The sequence below is a fragment of the Peromyscus maniculatus genome, chromosome 7, assembly GCF_049852395.1.
Source record: "Peromyscus maniculatus bairdii isolate BWxNUB_F1_BW_parent chromosome 7, HU_Pman_BW_mat_3.1, whole genome shotgun sequence".
Taxonomy (NCBI): domain Eukaryota; kingdom Metazoa; phylum Chordata; class Mammalia; order Rodentia; family Cricetidae; genus Peromyscus; species Peromyscus maniculatus.
This window is the reverse complement of record NC_134858.1, coordinates 19,421,682-19,441,580: the sequence shown is the minus strand read 5'-3', so window position 1 is coordinate 19,441,580 and position 19,899 is coordinate 19,421,682. Positions and strand designations below refer to the sequence as shown.

General features: G+C 46.2%; 1 non-coding gene across 1 annotated transcript; it reads left to right on the top strand.

The window, feature by feature from the left end:
* The first annotated feature begins 4,519 nt into the window (after positions 1 to 4,519).
* LOC143274420 (U1 spliceosomal RNA) lies at positions 4,520 to 4,683 on the top strand. Its single transcript, XR_013053047.1, has one exon. It is a non-coding gene; the product is annotated as a U1 spliceosomal RNA (small nuclear RNA).
* Positions 4,684 to 19,899: the final 15,216 nt, after the last annotated feature.

Below are 19,899 nucleotides of genomic sequence, written 5' to 3'. Positions count from 1 at the left end.
TCTGTGAACAGAAGCTGGTCAGACCTCTGTGACTTCCAACTGCTTTACCTCTATTATTGTGAATTATTATTATTATTATTATCATTTTGTCTTATCTCTCTTAAATCCCGTAGAATCTCTGGGAGCGATAAGAATCTTTCATGTGCTATTGAGGTGGCTGGGGCACCATCCCGAGTGCTCTCAGAAAGGACTGAGGTATGAAGGTTAGGAGTTTCAGCCCCTGGGCCTCTGGAGGATGAGAGGTGCTGGTGTTTGAGCTGATTACTAATGACCAATGATGGAATCAATCACACCTACTTAGTGAAGCTTCTAGAGTCCGTGGAGCTTTAGATTAACTGCACAGGTGGAGGTTTGCAGAGAAACAGGTGTCTGAAAACCCACAGAGAGTAAGGAGGCATCACACCACTTCTCACATGCTTGCCCCATGCATCTCTTCCATCAGGCTGTCCATCTGAATCCTTTGTAGTAAGCAATCTTTATAAAAAAAAAAAATCAGTAGATGCAAGTAAAATGTTTCCCTGAGTTCTGTGAGCCATTCTGGTGAGCTAAACAGGAGGTCATTCGGGGTTCATAGGTGACAGACTACGTGTGGATGGCATCTGTTGTCAGGCTGAGCCTCAGCCTGTGGATGAGGCAGCCTAAGGTTAGAGACATCTTGAGGTACCTTCCAAGAAAACAAACCAAATGGAGACCAAAAGAATGATTAAGGGAACTTTTTTTTTTCAAGGCAGGTTTTTTTTTTTGTGTGTGTGTGTGTGTGTGTGGGTGTGGGTGTGTGTGTGTGGGTGTGGGTGTGTAGCCTCTGCTGTTCTGGAACTCACTCTGTAGACCAGGCTGGCCTCAAATTCAGAGATCCACCTGCCTCTGCCTCCCGAGTGCTGGGATTGAAGGTGTGTTCCTCCACTGACACCACCACCACAACCACCACCGCCACCATCACCACCACCACCACCGCCACCATCACCACCACCGCCAGGCTAGTGTTTGAATTCTTGGTCACCTGTGGCGGCACTGTTTGGGGAGTTCTAGGAGATAACAGCCTTGAGGGAGGAGATAACTTAGAGTATTTAAGACTCAGTGTACCTTTTAGCTTTATTAACTTTGGGCCACGAAGCCCCAGCTAACTGTATTTACTGTTATCAGTTTACCTTTAGCTTTGTGACCAGTCTAGGACCCCAAGTTTCTCTTTTACTCGTTTTTATCTAGGAAGTGACAAATATTTTAAGGATCACTTGCTGAAAATGTTACTGTCTGGACGTTTTAAGGAGCTGCTTTGAGAATCTGCTTCTTCTCCCAGTTCCCTAAATCTTTGCTTATCATCATAGTTCCTTTTCCTGTTGCTGAGATAAAACACTCCAAGGAAAGCAGCTTAAGGAAGCTTGTCTTGGCTCACAATTTGAGGGCACGGTCCATCATGGGATGGTGGCTGTAGCACAAATCTCTAAAGGTCTTATTAATAAAAACAAATCTGAAGCCAGGTATGGGGGTGAATGCTGGAAGACCAGAGAAGCAGAACAAGCCACAGCTTCCTCACCTCACCAGTTCCTCAGGTGATCCTGTTTCCTCAGACTGGAAGCCTCTGAGTCCGCATCCAAATGGATCTCAGCTGAACTTCTGCTCAAAAGCCTAAAAAAACCAGGCTCTAGCTCACGCCTTAAATACCTTTCTGCTTCCTGCCATCACTTCCTGGGATTAAAGGCGTGAGTCTCCATGCCTGGCTGTTTCCAGTGTGGCTTTGAACTCACAGAGATCCAGATGGATCTCTGCCTCCAGGATGCTAGGATTAAAGGTGTGTGTGCCACCATTTTCTGGCCTCTATGTCTATCTAGTGGCTGTTCTGTCCTCTGGCCCCAGATAAGTTTATTAGAAATGCACAATATATTGGGGGACACAACATATCACCACAGGTGGCAGAGCTCCAGAGGCTGGCCACTCTGTTTTCTCAGACGAATGCCAATGCTCAACTCACTTGCCACCTTGGATTCGATCCAGGACTGCAGCCTGTGGAATGGTGCTGTTCATAGTCAAAGTAGGTCTTCTTACCTCAGTTAACCTCATCTACACAATGCCTCTCAGACACACCCAGAGGCTGACCCAATCTAGATAACCCCCATGGGCATGCCATGGGCTTGTCTCCTGGGTGACTCTAGAGTGTGTAGCCTGACAGTCATATCTACCATATCCATCATCCCAAATGACTCTAACTTGTGCAAGTTGACAAAAAAAAAAAAAAATCAGCCTGCATGCTGGGTGGTGGTGGCACACCCAGATCTCTGAGTTTAAGGCCAGCCTGGTCTACAGAGTGAGTTCCAGGACAGCCACGGCTACACAGAGAAACCCTGTTTCAAAAAAAAAAAAAAATCAGCCTGCACAAACAGAATTTGTCTTAATTGCTAAGACATCTCACCAGACCCATTATTTTTCTCCTCTTTCGACTGGCATCTATTAGTATGGGCAAATATAACAAAAATCTCCCCGAATGCCCAGTAAGCCAGGATATTGCTTTGACTCTTTGAAGCAATATTTTCTCTTCTCGGAGGAAGCTCTGTTTTGAGATTTCAAAGATGAACAAGATATTTTACCTTCTAATTTCTGGTAGGGTGAGGTAGGTCTTTCAGAGGGAATGCTGAAACAAAGTTTTAAGCACCAGAAGTTTCTAGGAGAAATGAGACACCAATAAGGAAACAGATGTGTGACGAAAGGGAAGGAAGCCAATAAGGGTGAAGAGTTGGAGCTTCATCTTCTGGGAGATGGTGTAAAGCTCATCTCAGACTTACTCTGCCGGGGGAGCAGAGTTGGAATATTCGTCTACACACTCTCCATCTGCTGCAGCTCCATCTCTCTTAACTGAGAGTGAGGTGTGGAATGGCCTTACAGAACCCTGCATATTATAACTACTGTAACTTTTTTAATGTGAATGAGTGATTTGCCTGCGTGTAAGTGCACCACATAAATGCAGCGCTTTTGAGGAAGCCAGAATAGGACAGTGGATCCCCTGGAAATAGAGTTACAGATGATTTTGAGCCTCCATGTAGTTGCTGGGAACTGAACTCTGGAACTAAACTCAGGTCCTCTTTTGAGAGCAGCAAGTGCCTTTAACTGTGGAACCGTCTCTTCAGCTCCTTATTATAACTTTCTTAATGGAGTTTGTGAGAGACTCCATGTGGCATGCCCATCTATGACAAACTCCTCTAGTAACATGGAGCTACTCCATGTGGGCCAAGCAGCAGGGCCACTTCAGCTGTACCCAGACACTGCGGCCGAGCCTGCCCTTGTCCTGAGCCCCCATCTCAGATATGAACGGGAGGTGTTTTGTTTATTTGTTTATTTATTCATTCATTTATTTTTGGCTCTGTCCTTTGCTTTGCTTGTTTATTTGTTTTATCTTCAGTGCTACAGATACAACCCATGGCTATGAGAAAAAATTTAGCCACTGACAATAGGAATGAAACAGCTTTATCTTCCAAACTGGTGAACCCTTGGCCTTAAAAAAAAATAAAAATAAAAAAAAATAAAAGGTCCTCCGAATTCTGCCTGCAAAAGGTATCATTTCTTCTTTTGCTCATTTCTCCTCTCCTATGTGTTATTGTACATAGTTAGGGATACCAAATGGAACATTCACATTCAGCCCTGCCATCTCCTCACTTAAAAATCTGAACCAGGGTCGATGAGATGGCTCTGTAGTTAAATTGTACTTTCACCTGCATGTGCATGCTATGGTAAGCACATACCTACACACACACACACACATACACTTACACACACACACACACACACACACGCATACACATACAGACACACACACACACACATACACACACACTCCCACTCACTCACACATCCACACACCCCACATCCACACACCACATGTACAATAATAAACAAATCCAAAAGCTGTTTGAAGCAGTATTAGCTATCTTTTCTCTCTCTCAGTCTGCCAAAGGCCGGGCACGTGAGGACTGCATAACACGAGTTGTCCTTTCCCCAGCTTCAACACTCTTTTCTCTCTCTTTTTTCCCAGCACCAGCAGCTGTTGCTCCACCAACCCTTCAGCCTTCCCTCACAGCCTCCTTGGTGTCTTTCCAGTTCCAAACCCCAGCTGGTTCAAAAGCAGAATTCCAACACCATGGCAATGGAGGACACAAGCCTGTAGAGGTTCGGCTCCAGCACCACGTGCCTTCTGCGGCATTTTACAGATACAACCAGACCACAGGGCTATCTTGGATCCAAGACCTAAGTGATTCCAATCCTAATAGAAGAGTTATTGGATATTGGGACAGTGTTCTCCAACTTGTAACAAATGGCTCTTTGCCAACATGTGGACAGAGCTGTGGTAAGTTCCTAAAGGTGAACTTGCTGAGTCAAATGTATCAGGAGTTTGCCGAGACATTGCCACATTACCCTTCATGGAAGTTGTGTTGATTTTCAATTGCACCTTTGAGGTGTGAGGCTACCAGACCCGGTTTCCCTATGTCTCACAGTGTGGCATGATATCCAAAAATTTTCCTTTGCCAATTTGATAGTTAAAAATGGCATCTCCCACCATGATCACGAAGGTGGTTTTCCCAGGGCGAGGCTTATCCATTGCACTCCGGATGTGCTGACCCCTGCGATTTCCCCAAATGCGGGAAACTCGACTGCATAATTTGTGGTAGTGGGGGACTGCGTTCGCGCTCTCCCCTTAAAAAAAAAAAAAATGGCATCTCCCTGTACTTTTAACTCCTACTTCTCAAAGTATGAGAGGAATTGGATGTATTTTACTTAGCTATATTTTCTTTTCTTGAAATTGGTATTCACCAGTTTTGTTGTCCTCTTGGTTTATTGGCTTGTTATCTTGTGGTATACTAATGAAATTACACATGTTATTGTAGATGTGCTTGTTACCAGTTCTGGGATAGTTTGCAGTCTTTACTCTGGGAACTACAAGTTTCCTTAGACACCCAACTTTGGTCCTAATGAAGTCTATAAATTATCTCCTCCCCTGGGAAAGTCTGATAGTATGAGAGATCATATTGCCTCTTAAATAAGTAAAATGTGCCAATTTCACTCATTATGAACAGATTCACTCGATTTTAATAAGCTGGTTATAAATTAGGGAGTTCTTAATGAAAGTTCAAAAATCTTCTGGAACAAGTCAGTAATGAAATGATACAACCACGGACCAGTCAGTGGATAGAGGCCCCATGCCTGCTCCAGCACTGGGAATGCTGAAGTAGGGTTGTGAGTTCAAGGTCACCCTAGGCTACATAGCCAAACCGTGTCTCAAGAAACCAAAGCAGCCAGGTGGTGGTGGCACATGCCTTTAATCCCAGCACTTGGGAGGCAGAGCCAGGAGGATCTCTGTGAGTTCGAGGCCAGCCTGGGCTACCAAGTGAGTTCCAGGAAAGGCGCAAAGCTACACAGAGAAACCCTGCCTCGAAGGGAAAAAAAACAAAAACAAAAACAAAGCAAACAACCACCCAAAGTTAGAGACACCTACAGCAGAGGTCCCAGGCTTTATGTCCTAGGGACTGTGTCATCCTCTGAACTTTGATGTGTGGAGGGTCATAAGGAGCCTACCCTAGCCCAGTGTCTAGACTTCAGGTTGAAGCTTCATTAGGGAAGCAGGCTTGACTTAGTGTTCCCTTCGTGGGTGAACTAACTCAGTTTCACTCATATGCCTTCTATTTATTGTCAGGATGGTTTCATTCCTTCTACCTTTCAGAGAATTTCAAAAGTTCAGAGAGAATCTCCGAGGAGTGTGCACGAAGACAGACCTTTCCCCAGGTAAAGACAATTCTCCACAGCACACATATATCCATGTTGTACTTTTTTGGGGTCTTTTAATTTTTTTTCTTTTTCTTTTTTTTTATTGTGCTTTGTTTCAGTATTGAGAACGGGTTTTACTCTTTGGCCTAGAACTTACCGTGAAGCCCATGCTGGCCTCAAACTCATGGAAATCCTCCTGCCTCAGCCTCACAAATGCTGAGATTACTGGTGTTACTGCATATATCTTTCTATCATAATTTTAAAAATAGTCTCATTACATAGGAGAAGAATAAATGGACCCAGTGCTTGTACATCAGAGTTGGTGTGGCCAATGCCCTGGGCTTCTGATGTATTTTAATCAACTCCTTGGTATATATCTGAAGGAAGCATATGTTTCCAAGTTTCATATCATTCTCAATTAAAAAAAAACTAACAAAACAACTGAAGTATTGTTATTTATAGGGGTGTGTGTGTGTGTGTGAGAGAGAGAGAGAGAGAATGTGTGTGGAAGTCAGAGGTCAGGTTTTGAGGATTGGTTCCCGGCTCCCACTGTGGGTTCTAGGGACAGAACTCACATTTGCAGGCTTGCAGAGCAAGTACTTGTATCTGTGGAGTCAACTCTCCAGCCTCACCTCTGTTTTTTTTTTTTTTTTGAAAGGGTCCCACCATATAGCCTGGCTGGCCTAGAACTAACTGTGTAGACCATGCTAGCCTCAAACTCACTTTGGATTTCCTGCTTCTGCTGTGTGCGACCACACCCAGCTCACCCTCCCCTGCCCCCTGCCTCTTTTTTTTTTGAGACAGAGCCTCTCCATTATATAGCTCTAGCTGTCCTGGAAGTCTCCCTATAGACCAGGCTGGCCTCGAACTCACAGAGATTCACCTGCCTCTTCTTCCTGAGCGCTGGGATTAAAGGCTGCACCACCACACCCAGCTCAACCCACCCTTTTCTAGAAAGGAATTTACATATTACTATGTACATGGGAATGGTACATGTGTGAATGTGGAGACATCTGTCATGGCATACATGTGGGGTTCAGAGGATGACTTTCAAGAGTTGGCTCTCTTTTTCCAGTGTGGATTTTGGGGGTCAGACTCGGGCCATTCACTGCGGATTTGGGGCCTCAGACTTGGGTCATCAGGCTTGCATGTAAAGTGTCTTTACTCCTGAGACATCTTGATGGCTCTCTTTTCATCCTCTTGCTAATGTTCTGTCACAGTGTTTCAGGAGGGACAGAGTGTGACTGCCACATCTTTCCTCTCTAGCTTCCTTTGTTTGGGTTCGTCCTCCCTCCCTTCCTCCTTCCCTCCTTCCCTCCCTTCCACCTTCCCTCCTTCCCTCCCTCCTCTCCCTCCCTTCCCCTCCCTCCCTCCCTCCCTCCCTCCCTCCCTCCCTCTTTCTTTCTTTCTTTCTTTCTTTCTTTCTTTCTTTCTTTCTTTCTTTCTTTCTTTCTTTCTTTCTTTCTTTCTCTCTCTCTCTCTCTCTCTTTCTTTCCTTCTCTCTCTCTCTTTCTCTCTCTCTTTCTTTCTTTCTTTCTTTCTTTCTTTCTTTCTTTCTTTCTTTCTTTCTTTCTTTCTTTCTTTCTTTCTCAGTACAGTGTCTCACTATGTGTTGTGTGACAAAGTCTTTTCTGGGGAGACTCAACACACACATCTATCTACTCGGCCCAAATAGGGATCCTACAACAGAACAAAGTGCAATTTGGTAAACCAATGAGGGTTTTTGGTTTGTTTTTTTTGTTTTTGTTTTTGTTTTTGTTTTTTGAGGCAGGGTTTCTCTGTGTAGCCCTGGCTGTCCTGGAACTCTCTCTGTAGACCAGGCTGGCCTTGTACTCAAAGAGATCCACCTGCTTCTGCCTCCTCAGTGCTAGGATTAAAGGTGTGCATCACCACTGCTTGGCTCAAACCTATGAGTTTTATTGGGATTACTGTTAATCCTAAAGTTGGGAGGAGAAAGACCACCGACCCAAGCCATTATGGCCAAATTAATTAAAGAAAGTTTTTTGATTTGTGTAAAGGACTGCCTCCCCTACAGCTGGGTCCAAGAGGTCAGCATTGGATGTGAGAAAGACAAGGTTTTATAACTCAGGGGTAGGGGGTTTCCAAAGGCAGAGTTACAAGAGCAGAATATAAGCATACCAATTAGTTCTAAGGATCTCCTGAAAGAAAGTGACAGGAATTCCAGCCATGCCCCCATGATTGCTCATGCCCAGGCAGGACACTTAGTCATCTCCTGGTCATATGTCCTACCGTAATTGCACACCATGTGACCATGTGAACTATGCGCATGCGTGGAGTAGCCCCATGGGCCTGTGTGCGCACGTGCAGGGTGGGTCCCAAGTGTCCTGTTCTCCTCCCCACCCCTTCCCTCACCTGTCCTTTCAGCAGGCCTGAATAACAAGAGTTTCAATAAAACTCTTGCTAGTGGGTTCTGTCGTGTTTTCTGACTGTTCCTGTCAGGGTAAGAGTGCCGCTAAAAACCATCACAAAGACATGGTTGCAAGGTGGGCATAACAAGGTGGTTGTGTAACCTTCTGAAACAAAGTTAGGGTTACGAGATGGTTATAAACAGCTTTTTGAAACAAAGACATGATTACCATTCCTGGAACAAGCAGTACTGAACCATCTGTAGTTAAGGTTAAAAATCCTTGAAGAACAGGTTTAATCATAAACAGGAATGAACCTCCTTTGTCTTTAGTATATGATGGCTTTTAAGCCTAAGATGAAGGCAGGCTGGTTCTTCATTACTTACAGGAACATGGCTGAGGGGTTACTTACAGGAGCAGAAATGACTCAGAGATAGCAGCATCTCCAAAGCCCGCCCAGCACTGGTGACAGTTCACAATGCTGGGAACCTGGAACACACTACACAGCCTTCAGGCAGCTAAACCACCTGAAGAGTGACCTTTTGTGTCCGGTGGCAGTGTAGGCCTCCCAGATCTGCATGGCACCAGCCCCAGCAGCAGTGTGGTCCCCATACTCCAACATGGCCCCAGGTGGTGACCTAGAACCTGAGCATTCCTTTTGCCCTTGGTGGCAACACAGGCCATGGACATCCACACAGATCCTTACTGCTGTAGGACCACGGACCCAGACAAGGTCCCCGGCAGCAGCCCCACCTGAATGTCACCATGGTCCCAGGTGACAGTGCAAGCCACTCAGATGGCCTTCACCCTGGCTGTAGGGTAGCTCTTGGACACCAACATGGCCCCAGATGGTGGCCCAGACCTCGGATGTCCACATGGTCTTTGGTGGTAACGGGAGCCATGGACTTAAATGCAGACCATGGCTGTGGCAGGGCCATGGACACCAGTATGGCCCTTGGCAGAAGCCCAAGTGCAGAAGTCACAGGATAATATCAGCCCAGTCCTCACCATCTTCGCCTCTTTAGAGATGCCCCTCTCCACAGAACATGAACCATTCTGTCTCTCTCCCTCCCATACCCCACCATATATTTGCTCACCATAATGGCATCCTATGGCTCAGTGTGCTGCTGGCCCCTGGTTTCTATTACCCACCCAGGGCTGGCAGCTCCAGGTGGGCGTGTGCATGTCTTTCACCTGCCTGGTCCTACTGGTGCCAGATACAGTAAACTATTAATACTAGCAATTGATTATAACTCAGATTTTATTTACCTATTTATTTATTTATTTGAGACAGGGTTTCTCTGTGGAGCCCTGTCTGTCCTGGAACTTGCTCTGTAGACTAGGCTGGCTTTGAACCCACAAAGATCCACCTGCCTCTGCCTCCCAAGTGATAGAATTAAAGGCGAGTGGCACCCCTGAAGGGCTCTGACAGACCCAAGCACAGCAAACATGGCTCTGACAGGCGTTCCCCTTCCCCCATTCCCTCTTCCTTTCTAAACCGTTGGATTATATTCTTAAAGCTAACCACCAAGGTCTATTCCTTTATTTGGCCATTTTCTCTACCTGAGATTGACTACCAGGGTCCAGCTATCAAAGTATTGAAGTCCAGGAATTAAAAGCCCCCTTTGGTTCACCTAAATAACATACCCAATTAAAGTTAAACACCTCATCCTAACATGGGGTTTCTCCTTTTACCTTTATAAACTGGTATTTGCCTATGGACCACATCTGTCTCCTGTCTATCCAGAAGCAGTCCTCTGTCCCTCTGCGGCAAATATTCTGTCTCCTCTCCTTAGTTCCTTTTTCCTTCTCCCTCATCCTCTATCTCCTGTCTTTGTCTCTTATTCCTGCCCTTTGTCCCTCTGGGGTGAATAAATCTCCTTTGTGCTGAGAACTTAGTCTTGGTGTTTGTCCTGTGCTGGACTCTGATCCTTTCCACCACCACCCAGCAGATTTATTTATTTATTTTAAAGGAATTTTTTTAGCCAGGCATGGTGGTGTTTGCCTTTAATGCCAGAACTCCTGAGTCAGAGACCAGAGGATCTCTGTGAGTTTGAATCCAGCCCCTTCTAATTAGAGGCTGGAGAGATGGCTAAGAGCCTGTACTGTTCTTCCAGAGGACCCAGGTTCAATCCTTAGCACCTAGTCAGGCAGCTCATAACTGTCTATAACTCCAGCTCCAGGGGGTCCTGGAACATATGTGATGAAAAGAGAGAACAGATTGCCCTCTGACCTCTGTATAACCACTGTAGTTCATGTGCCCTCCCTCCAATCAATAAAAAGATGTAAAAAGAAATAGATTCCTCCCTACATGTTGATGGAATGCCCAGCAAAGTACTAGGTTACAATAACAGCTCAAAAATTTGATTTTTAGGAGTACTATTGTGGTATTTGAAAGAAAATGGCCCCCAAAGGGAGTGGCACTATTAGGAGTGGGCGTGGCCTTATTGGAGGAAGTGTGTCACCGTGGAGGTGGGCTTTGAGGTCTCATATATGATCAAGCCATATCCACTATCTCAGACGGCTTTCCGTCACCTGCAAAATGTAGAACTCAGCTCCTTCTCCAGCACCATGTCTGCCTGCATGCTGCCTTGCTTCCCGACATGATGATAATGGACTAAACCCCTGAACTGTAAGCCAGCCACTTCAATTAAATGTTTTCCTTTCCGAGAGTTGCTGCCGTCACAGTGTCTCTTCACAGCAACAGAAATCCTAACTAAGACAACCGTGCTGCAATTTCATACGTATCACCTACCCATTGGATTGATGCCATCTAAGTGGCACAAAGATAATATTTTTTTTCCTGACAAAATGTTTATATTGTTAGCAATTGAACAAATACAAATTAAATAATGGAGTACTATTTTAACCTTTCAATCTGCAAATAACTTAAAATGATAGCATAAATATGACTTCTCTTTATATTCAGCAAATAAAAGAAAGTGATTTCCATTTCTAAAGCATTTCATAATATCAATTTGACAATACTACTCAGAAATAAAAGGAAATGAACTCCCTGGAGGTGGTGGCAAGAGATTGGCAGTGGGTTGTGGGGAAGGTATATTTCTCCACAATGCTAAAGAGAATGTAAGCTGGAAGAAAATTTGTATAGAAGAATTTTGACAAATATCAAAATCTTCAAAACCGTAAGAACCCAATATTCTTCTAAAAATGTATACTAGGAAAAGAAGATCACACTGGAAGATTTAGTTACAAGGTGTCTAATCCTACATGAACAAGGCTGCTTTCTACATAATTATTGCTATATCACATTCTGGAAAAGGCAAAACTGCAAAACGGTAAAGGTGCTTGTCACCAACCCTGAGGATCCCAGTTCCATGTCTGGGATATCTGTGGATGCCAGAGGACAACTTGTGAAAGACAGTTCTCTCTTTCTACCTTATGGGTCCCTGGGCTTGAACTCAAGTCATTGGGCTTGGTGGCAAGTGCATTTACCTACTGATCCATCTCGATACAGAACTACTTGAAAAATAGTGTTCTATTGACCTAGAATTAACATAGAAGGAGCTGAAGCTATTTAAAGTGTGTTATTTGTCCATTTCCATTATTCTTTACATTTTGTCACTGTGTGAGTGTGTGTGTGCACATGGGTACAGGTGTGCTCACCCCTGCATGCCTGCCCCACAAGCGCTACTATGCTTGTCCTTTATGTGGGTTCTGGAGATCTGAACTCAAGTCCTTATGCTTGCTGATTGCATAGGAAGCACTTTACCCACCTGGCCGCCCCTGCAGTCCAAACAGTAGTCTCAATTCAACCTCATGTCAATGGGCACGTCCTCACCCTTCATTGTTTGGTAGTCCTGGGGATTGAACCTAGGGCCTTATACTTCAGAGACAAGCATACCATCACTGAGCCATCCACCTAACCAGAATTAGGTAATTGCTAGCATATTGCATATGTATATGAAAACATGGTCACAAATCACCCCACAAAATTGCCTTGTACGTCTTTGCAATTTCACTTTCCTGATTTTGTTCCCCCTCTTTCACCATTCCCCAAGATGCACTCTTTTGGTCATCATAAAGTAATTCGCATTTTCTAGAATTTCAAATGAATTAAATCATGAAGTATGTTCTCTTTGGGGGAGGGAGTGAAGGAGAGCACCCTCCTGCACAGTGGGGGCTCCCTCCCGGACCCCGGATTAGGCACAAACCACACTCAAACACCTGTGTTCACAGAGAGGTAGATCCTTTATTAAGCAAATAAGAGAAGTTAAAGTGGCTGCTTTCTGACTCAGGCAGAAAAACAGCAGCAAATGACCTTGCAGGTACAATTTCTAAGAAGAAAAAAAGGGGAGGTCTGTGTTAAAATGAACTAGGATGAGCTGTTCAATTTTCATTGGGCATGTTAATTAGGTGAACCAATTGGGGCTTTTGATTGTTAGACTTCAATACTTTGGTAGCTGGACCTTGGTCATCAGCCTCAGGAGGAGGAAGTGGACAAATAGAAAACAGATCTTGGGGGCTAGATTTAGGGATGTAATCTAATGGTTTTTAGCAAGGCAGAGGGAATGGGGGAGAAGGGCCATGCCTGCCAGAGCCAGCCTGCCACCATGGAGCTTGCCAGAGTGCCCCCAGATCCACCCCTCACTTCTGCAGCACACACACACCCATGAGAAGATTAAAAAAACTCAAACCAAACTAAACCCTGTGGTGATATCTTTATTGCGTACCCCAGTAAAGCTTGTCAGAGGATCAGAGGACAGAACCAACCACTAGATTAGACAGAGAGGCCAGGCAGTGGTGGCACACATCTTTAATCCCAGTACTGGGAAGCACACACACCTTTAACCCCAGGAAGTGACGGCAGGGCAGAGAAAGGTATATAAGGCTGAGGAGACAGGAACGAAAGCAGTTTAGCTGCTTTGGGGTGAAGATTCAGAGGATTTCATTTTGAGGAATCGTGGAGTTAGTGAGGTAATAGGTGGTGGCTGTGGCTTGCTCTGCTTCTCTGATCTTTCAGCCTTCACCCCAATATCTGGTACCGGGGTTTTTATGAAAAGGTCATCTAAGATTTGAACAACAAAACCCAAACAAGCAAACAGACAAACAGCCCTCCTCTCTCTTGTGTGGTTTCCACCTCTCCCACACTTCTTCGGTTGTCCTGGTGGCATTAGGGGCCCAGGTGTGTCACACAGCATACCCTTTTGTCCAGTCAGCTTTACTTGAAAATGTTCATTGTAATGAGTTACTGGGCCGGTTCAAGGCCTCTGGTTTCTGGGACACCATCATCACTGGCCCTCACCAGAACTCCCTTGGCAAATCCCATTGACCCCGAGTCATGGAGATCCTTTGAGTATTATTCCGCAGGACCAGTCCCTTTTACGAGCTCCAGTAGATCCTAGATGGGGTAGATGTTAGGATGGGCCAACCAAGGGCCTGGCTGTGGGCCAGAACCAGCTCCCCTATGCCCATGGCATCAGGGCCAGTTTGTAGCAATAATGCCCGCGCTACCACCACCCGTTCACCATGTCCGAGCAAGGGGCTGTGGATCGAAAAACAGAGACAAAAGACAGCAGTTTATTCGCCTCAGCAGAATGCCAAATGCCGCTTATTGAAAGAGGGAGGAAACCTTAAATACAGGCTTACAGCACAATGGGAGAACCCCAGAGGGCAGAAGTTCACTGCTGATGTTTACAATCTTACATCTAAGCTGTTAATGCCCAATATGCAGGATATACAAACAAGGAACATCCCTTAAGCATTCAGGAGGGTGGAAACCAGCAGGGAATTAGCATAGGGAGGACATCTGGTCAAGGTTGGCAAGCAAGGCAACAATTAACTCAAAATGGGGGGCCAGGGCCCTACACCAGTTCACCCTTGCACATGGTGAGGGGTAAGGCCAGCTCTCCCATGAGGGTCAGGGCCAGCTCTCTTCCTGCAGTGCCCAGTGAGGGGTAGGGCCAGTAAAGGGCAGGTTTATCATGGCCCTCTGATTTCATTATAATTAATATAATTAATGTCGAACACCAAAGGCCATATGTTGTGGCCTAGACCCCAGCCTTCTATGTGGCCTTTGGTGGCAACATGGGCCATGGACCTCAACACAGAACCACCGGAAGCAGTAGGACCATGGACCCAGACATGGTCCTTGGCAGCAGCTGGGCCTGGGTGTCACCATGGCCCCAGGTGGCAGCCCAGGTCACCAGATCTGCATCAAGGCATCGTGGTCCTGGGACACAAACATGGCCCCCAGGTGGTGACCCAGACCCGGGAATCCTTCCACGGCAGCAGGAGCCATGGACATCAAGGCAGACCCTGGCTGCAGTAGGGTCCGGCAGCCTCAGCTTTTGAGTGCTGAGATTTCAGGCGTTCAGTGTACACCACTCCTCCCGGCTCTGTCCTTTTTTTTCTCTTTTCTTTTTTTGAGAAATTTTATAGTGTTAGGTTTGTGTTTATGTCTGAAGCAGTCCCCTCATCCCTTTTTCTTTCTTTCTCTTCTTAACAGTTTCATGCATCCAAGCCCGGCCTTAAATTCCTCATCCTCCTGCCTCCATCTTTTGAGTTCTGGTATTACAGGTGTGCACCACCATGTTCAACTTATGTGTTGTTTGTGACTGAACCCAGGGCTTCATCCGTGCTAGGCAGGCACTCTACCTACTGAGCTACATACACAACCCAAGAGTGCTCTGAAAATAAGGATATATGACAAGTCCAGCTGGGTGTAGTGGTGGCACACGCCTTTAATCCTAGCACTTGGGAGGCAGAGGAAGGGGATCTCTGTGAGTTCGAGGCCAGCCTGGTCTACAAAGTGAGTTCCAGGACAGCCAAAGAGTTACATAGTAAGATCCTGTCTCAATAAAACAAACAACGCCGGGCGGTGGTGTCCTTGTGGCTTTCTGATAACCACTCTTGAAAATCCCTCCAGACACCGACCAGTGAATTCAAAGGTTATATACCCTCACCCAAGCATAAGACGCCAAGGCTTGCCACCTCCCTGCTTGCAGATTTTCCCTTTAAAAACCCCTTACTCTGAGGGCTTGGGGCTGCATAGGGGTGCTGGATTATGGACCGAGCTTGAGCTTGTAATCAATGAACTCCTGCAGGTTTGCATCAGATATCAACTCTGTGGCGGTCTTGCTTGGGGGTGTCTCAAGAAGGCAGGCACAACATCCCCATGGCAAAATGTGGACAGGCCAATTTTGTATAGGTGCGATGTTGGTCTTGCTTGTTGATTTGATTGGATCTAGAATCAGTGAAGAGCCTCCAGGCATTATCTAGAGTAAGTTACTTGAAGTAGAAAGGCCCACTGTAAGGATTATGTCCTTAATTATGTCACCAGCCTACAACGAGCCCCAGCCTAAAAAAGCGGTCATGCCTTCTCTGTGCTCTCTCTTTCCGCACTCTTTCCTTCCATATTCCCCCCTCAGAATACTCCCTCCCTCTCTCCCTCCCTCCCTCCCTCCCTCTCCCCCTCTCTCTCAACCCCTCTCTCCCTCTCTCTAGAAAGGTTACTATGGCTCGTGACTCCTCTGCCACCCATACATCCATCACTCTTCTCCGTCAGCATGGCCACTGTGGCGGCGGCCAGACACGAAGGCCACCATGTAACCAACATTTGTGCTGTGACTCGGATAGACCACTGATGCTTGCCACCTCCTCCCCAATCCAGCGAGACCGCAAGACCGTGAGACCGTGAGCGCGCACGTATCCCTCGCCTCCGCTGGACCCCCACACAGCTACCACTACTGCTACCACCATGATTCTTCACCACAGTGAGCGAGTCCGAAGTTCTCTTGACTGTAGTCTGAGCTATATTCTTTGCAAAGGACACCCCGGGGGTGGTGGTGGTGGTAGTGCTGTCCTCGGGCTGTGGGGGAGGGGGTTGTCCTCAGGCTGTGCTGACAACGGCAGGTACATTTTCGCTCCTGACAAGGGGGTCAATGCCGTCTCGGGTCCACTGTGGACCAACTGCAGCACAGCTGAAGCCCTTCCCATCCCTTGATGAAGAGGATGGCGAACTTGAGCTGATTCTTAGATCTCTCTTCACACTTGGGGACGCCTGAGATTGGAGTCTGATCCCGGTTTGTTATTTTAATTTTTTATTTTTCTCTCAGCTACAGCCATGGGACAAAGGGGCGGATACATTTACCACTTACATTGGTGGATAGGGGCGGTACCGATAAATCTGGCCCCATAACAGTGTTGCGGGAACTTCTGCCAACAAATGGGCAAAGGCCATTTGGGCGGGTACTGGTAAATCTGACCACATAACAGCTTCGTGGTACTGATAAATCTGGCTGCATAACAGCGTAGCAGGAACTTCTGTCAGCTAATGGGCAAATAAAAGAGTTACTTTATCCCCAAGCTTTCTGCTAAAGCTCTAAACCCTTCTCCCTCCCCATTTCTGCCTCTGCCACATGCAACCATTTCTGTCTGACTTCCACCGGCAGTGGGTGGGCTCAAATGGGCGGGCTTGGGCAGCATCTATGGACTCTCCTCCTAACTCACCTTAACTCCACCCACTCATTCTCAAACACAGACAGGTCTGGTAGTGGCTAAGATCCATACAAATAAGTTTACAGTAGTCAGGATGGCTCTTAAGCCAAAAATCAGCTGATAGCCTCAGACAAGTCTTCCAAAAGGATCGGTTTATAGTCTGCCTCCTGGAAGATCTTCCAAAAGCTGTCCTTAAGCCACCAATCATCAGGAAAAAAAAAATCAGGATATGGAGTAAAATCCATCTCTTTTTCCCCAGACCTACCCGACTAAAACTTAGGCATCTGGAGAGCAAGGCTCCTGACCCCACAGGCAAGAGAGACATCTGTGGCATTTAAGGTGTGCCAGGGAAGAGATAAAAGCCCGAAAACAAAATTGCCAAGTGCTGGCACTTGCTGACTCCCAAAAGCTGTTGGGTCCCTGTTTTAAGTGAGGAAAAAGGCCACGGGCTAGTGAATGCCCTGCCAAGCCATCAACAACCTTGTTAAAAGTGCTGCCTAGAAAGACAACCAGTCAGCTGACTGCCCCCAGGCACCAAGATGCATGGTTACATCAAGCTAAGACCTCCAGCAGACCTAGGCTTGGCCACAGATATGGCAGGGAACCCAGAACGCAGCAGGGAAGCGATCCATTTCTTTTCTTCTGGACACCAGAGCCACTGACTTGGTCCTGGGAGTTTTGGGATGTCACCTCTCCTTTCTCTATTGTCGGGTACAGAGGACAGCCTTACCCACCTCACTGGATTTAATTACACTTTCAGAGTTACTTGATAAAAAAAGATTCCCAGCTAAGATAAGAGCTCATTGTCTCACTCCAGATCTATTGCCTATGTTTCTCATGTGCATACAGACAGGGCCCTGATCTTTGCCTTGTCCTTAATTCCAAAAAATAAATTCTCGTACACCACAAGCTTTTCTCTTCCCAGTTCCCTGTTCTAACTCACTGTTCAGCCAATGATACAGGACCACCACAGAACCAGAGTCCAGAGACCATCAAGTAAGAAACTGTAACAGCTAAAAGGTATTTACACCCCCAGACCCAAAAGTGTCTGGGCGCTACAAAAAAGACTTTAATGTAAACATCTATTACTGTGAGATGCTTTTAACAATTGATCACCTGTCTTCTGGATGCCAAACTAGGAAAGGAAACAGGTACTTTAAAATAATCTGTCTCTGATAAAGCTTAACATGTTTCAAAATCCATCTGGACAGGCCAGATCTACCAACATAAAATAATAATGATTCTTTTCTCTCTAAGTTTTTTTCTGTGTCACCAGCATCTTGTCAGACAGAAAGTTCCCAGCCACAGCCAAGAGGGATACATGTCTCCAGAGCAATGGATGGCAGACAGTATCCCACAACGCCTGTCTACCTTGGAAGACTCCCCTTCCCCATTCCCCCAAGAGCCAGCCAACGTCCAACAGTCAGCTGGAAGCAGTCTTTGAGAGAAACGACGCCCCTATTCCCATCTACCTGCTTTTTTTTTATAATAAGCAAAAGTCTGGGATGTAAGAATTATGTCCTTAATTACATCACCGTCCTGTGATGGCGGCATCCCAGTCTAAAAAAGCAGGCGCGCCTTTTCTGTTCTCTCTCTTTCCGCACTCTCTCCTTCTGTATTCCCCACTCTGTGCCGTCTCTCTCTGTCTCTCTGTCTCTCTCTCTCACCCTACTCTCCCAATAAAGCTCTAGAAAGGTAACTATGGCTCATGACTCCTCCACCACCAATACATCCAGCACTCTTCTCTGTCACCATGGCCGCCGCCCAACAGGAGCACTGCTGTGTAACCAACACCCACCCTAAATGTGAGCTATATCATTCCATCCACTGTGGTCTCAGAGTGAATAAAAAGTATAAAACTTGCTGGGCAGTGGAGGCACTTGCCTTTAATCCCAGCACTTGGGAAACAGAGGCAGGCAGGGTGATCTCTGAGTTTCAAGTCTGGTCTACAGAGCAAATTCCAGCCAGAGAATCCCTGTCTTGAACCATCCTGCTTGTCCCCCTGCCCCTGAAAAAAAAAAAAAAGCAAAGAAGAAAAGGAAAAAGAGTTGAGCACAAACATACATGTTGGGCATCTCTCCCTCCAAACCCTGCCCCTGAGAAAGCCCGCCACATTGCCGTTCCACCTCCCGAGGGTATTTAAGATCTGGCCTAAGACATCCCATTGTGGTTTCCCTTCATGGCTTCTCCTCTTCCTCTGGGACCACCCGGGAATGCTCTGCTCAGATTAAATCTGGATTTAGTAATTCAGACTGATCTGACTAATTACATTGCCTGCGTTACTACTGGGGGGATTTAAACTTTTCAATATACCTCTCTCTGCTTTTTAAATGTTGAAGACAAACTTATGCCTCCATGCTTTCTCTGCCCTGATGGATTGGATTTTCAACCACAAGCCAAAATAAACTCTTCATTTGATAAATTGCAGGCATTTGTCACAACAACACTCATGTAACTTATATAGCAGGCAAGTACAGCTGCTGTGAGTCATGTGAGCCAGAACGCAGTGGTCAGGTCGTCCCCAGAACATAGAGATGCACAACACTCCACTACAGGAGACCTGCTCTGGCAAAGGGTAGGGGGTGTTCAGGTCCCAAAGAGGATGTGTAAAGTGGGTGGGGACAGCAGGAGATGGACATAGTCCGAGGGTGAATCTGAGGATGGCTGCCAATGTGTGTGGGGTCTAAAGTAGGTTGACCACACAGCTGCCATGATGGGCTTAGCAGCCCAGATATAGCTTCTGGCAGGCAACACCTGGACCCAGAAAAAGCCATAAGCTGACCCCACCCTGGGAGGCCTGCATCTAAGAGAAAATACCTGACATTCCAAACATTCCCATTCCTAGACAAATGTTATCCAATCAGGGTCCTGAACCCTGGAATTCCCTCATCCCAACCTCTGCTGTGATAAAAACCCCACCCTGCTTGGGTTCAGGGCTCTCTGCTCCCACTGTTGCGTTCCACAGAAAGTCCAAGCTCCAAGTTTGAAAATAAAGGCTCTTTGCTTTTACATATGGGAGTCTGTTTCTATGGTGGTCTTTTGGGGGTCCCCACAATCTGGGCGTAACACCAGCAGCGTTTAATTGAAAAAAGATTACACCCCCCCCCCCAAGAATGGAAGCAAACATGCTGTCATTCCTCACACTTGGGCAGCTCAATGTCTCCAGACATTTCTATATGCCTGAAACTACTCAAATGGAGGGCTTAGGAAGAGGGAATGTAGTCTTGCCCAAGTCCCTCCTTGGAAGATTTGAATATAGCAGCAAGTCTCAGAAGTATGTAGACTGTGGTGAACATCTGAGTAATTGATTTCTTTGAGTGTATTG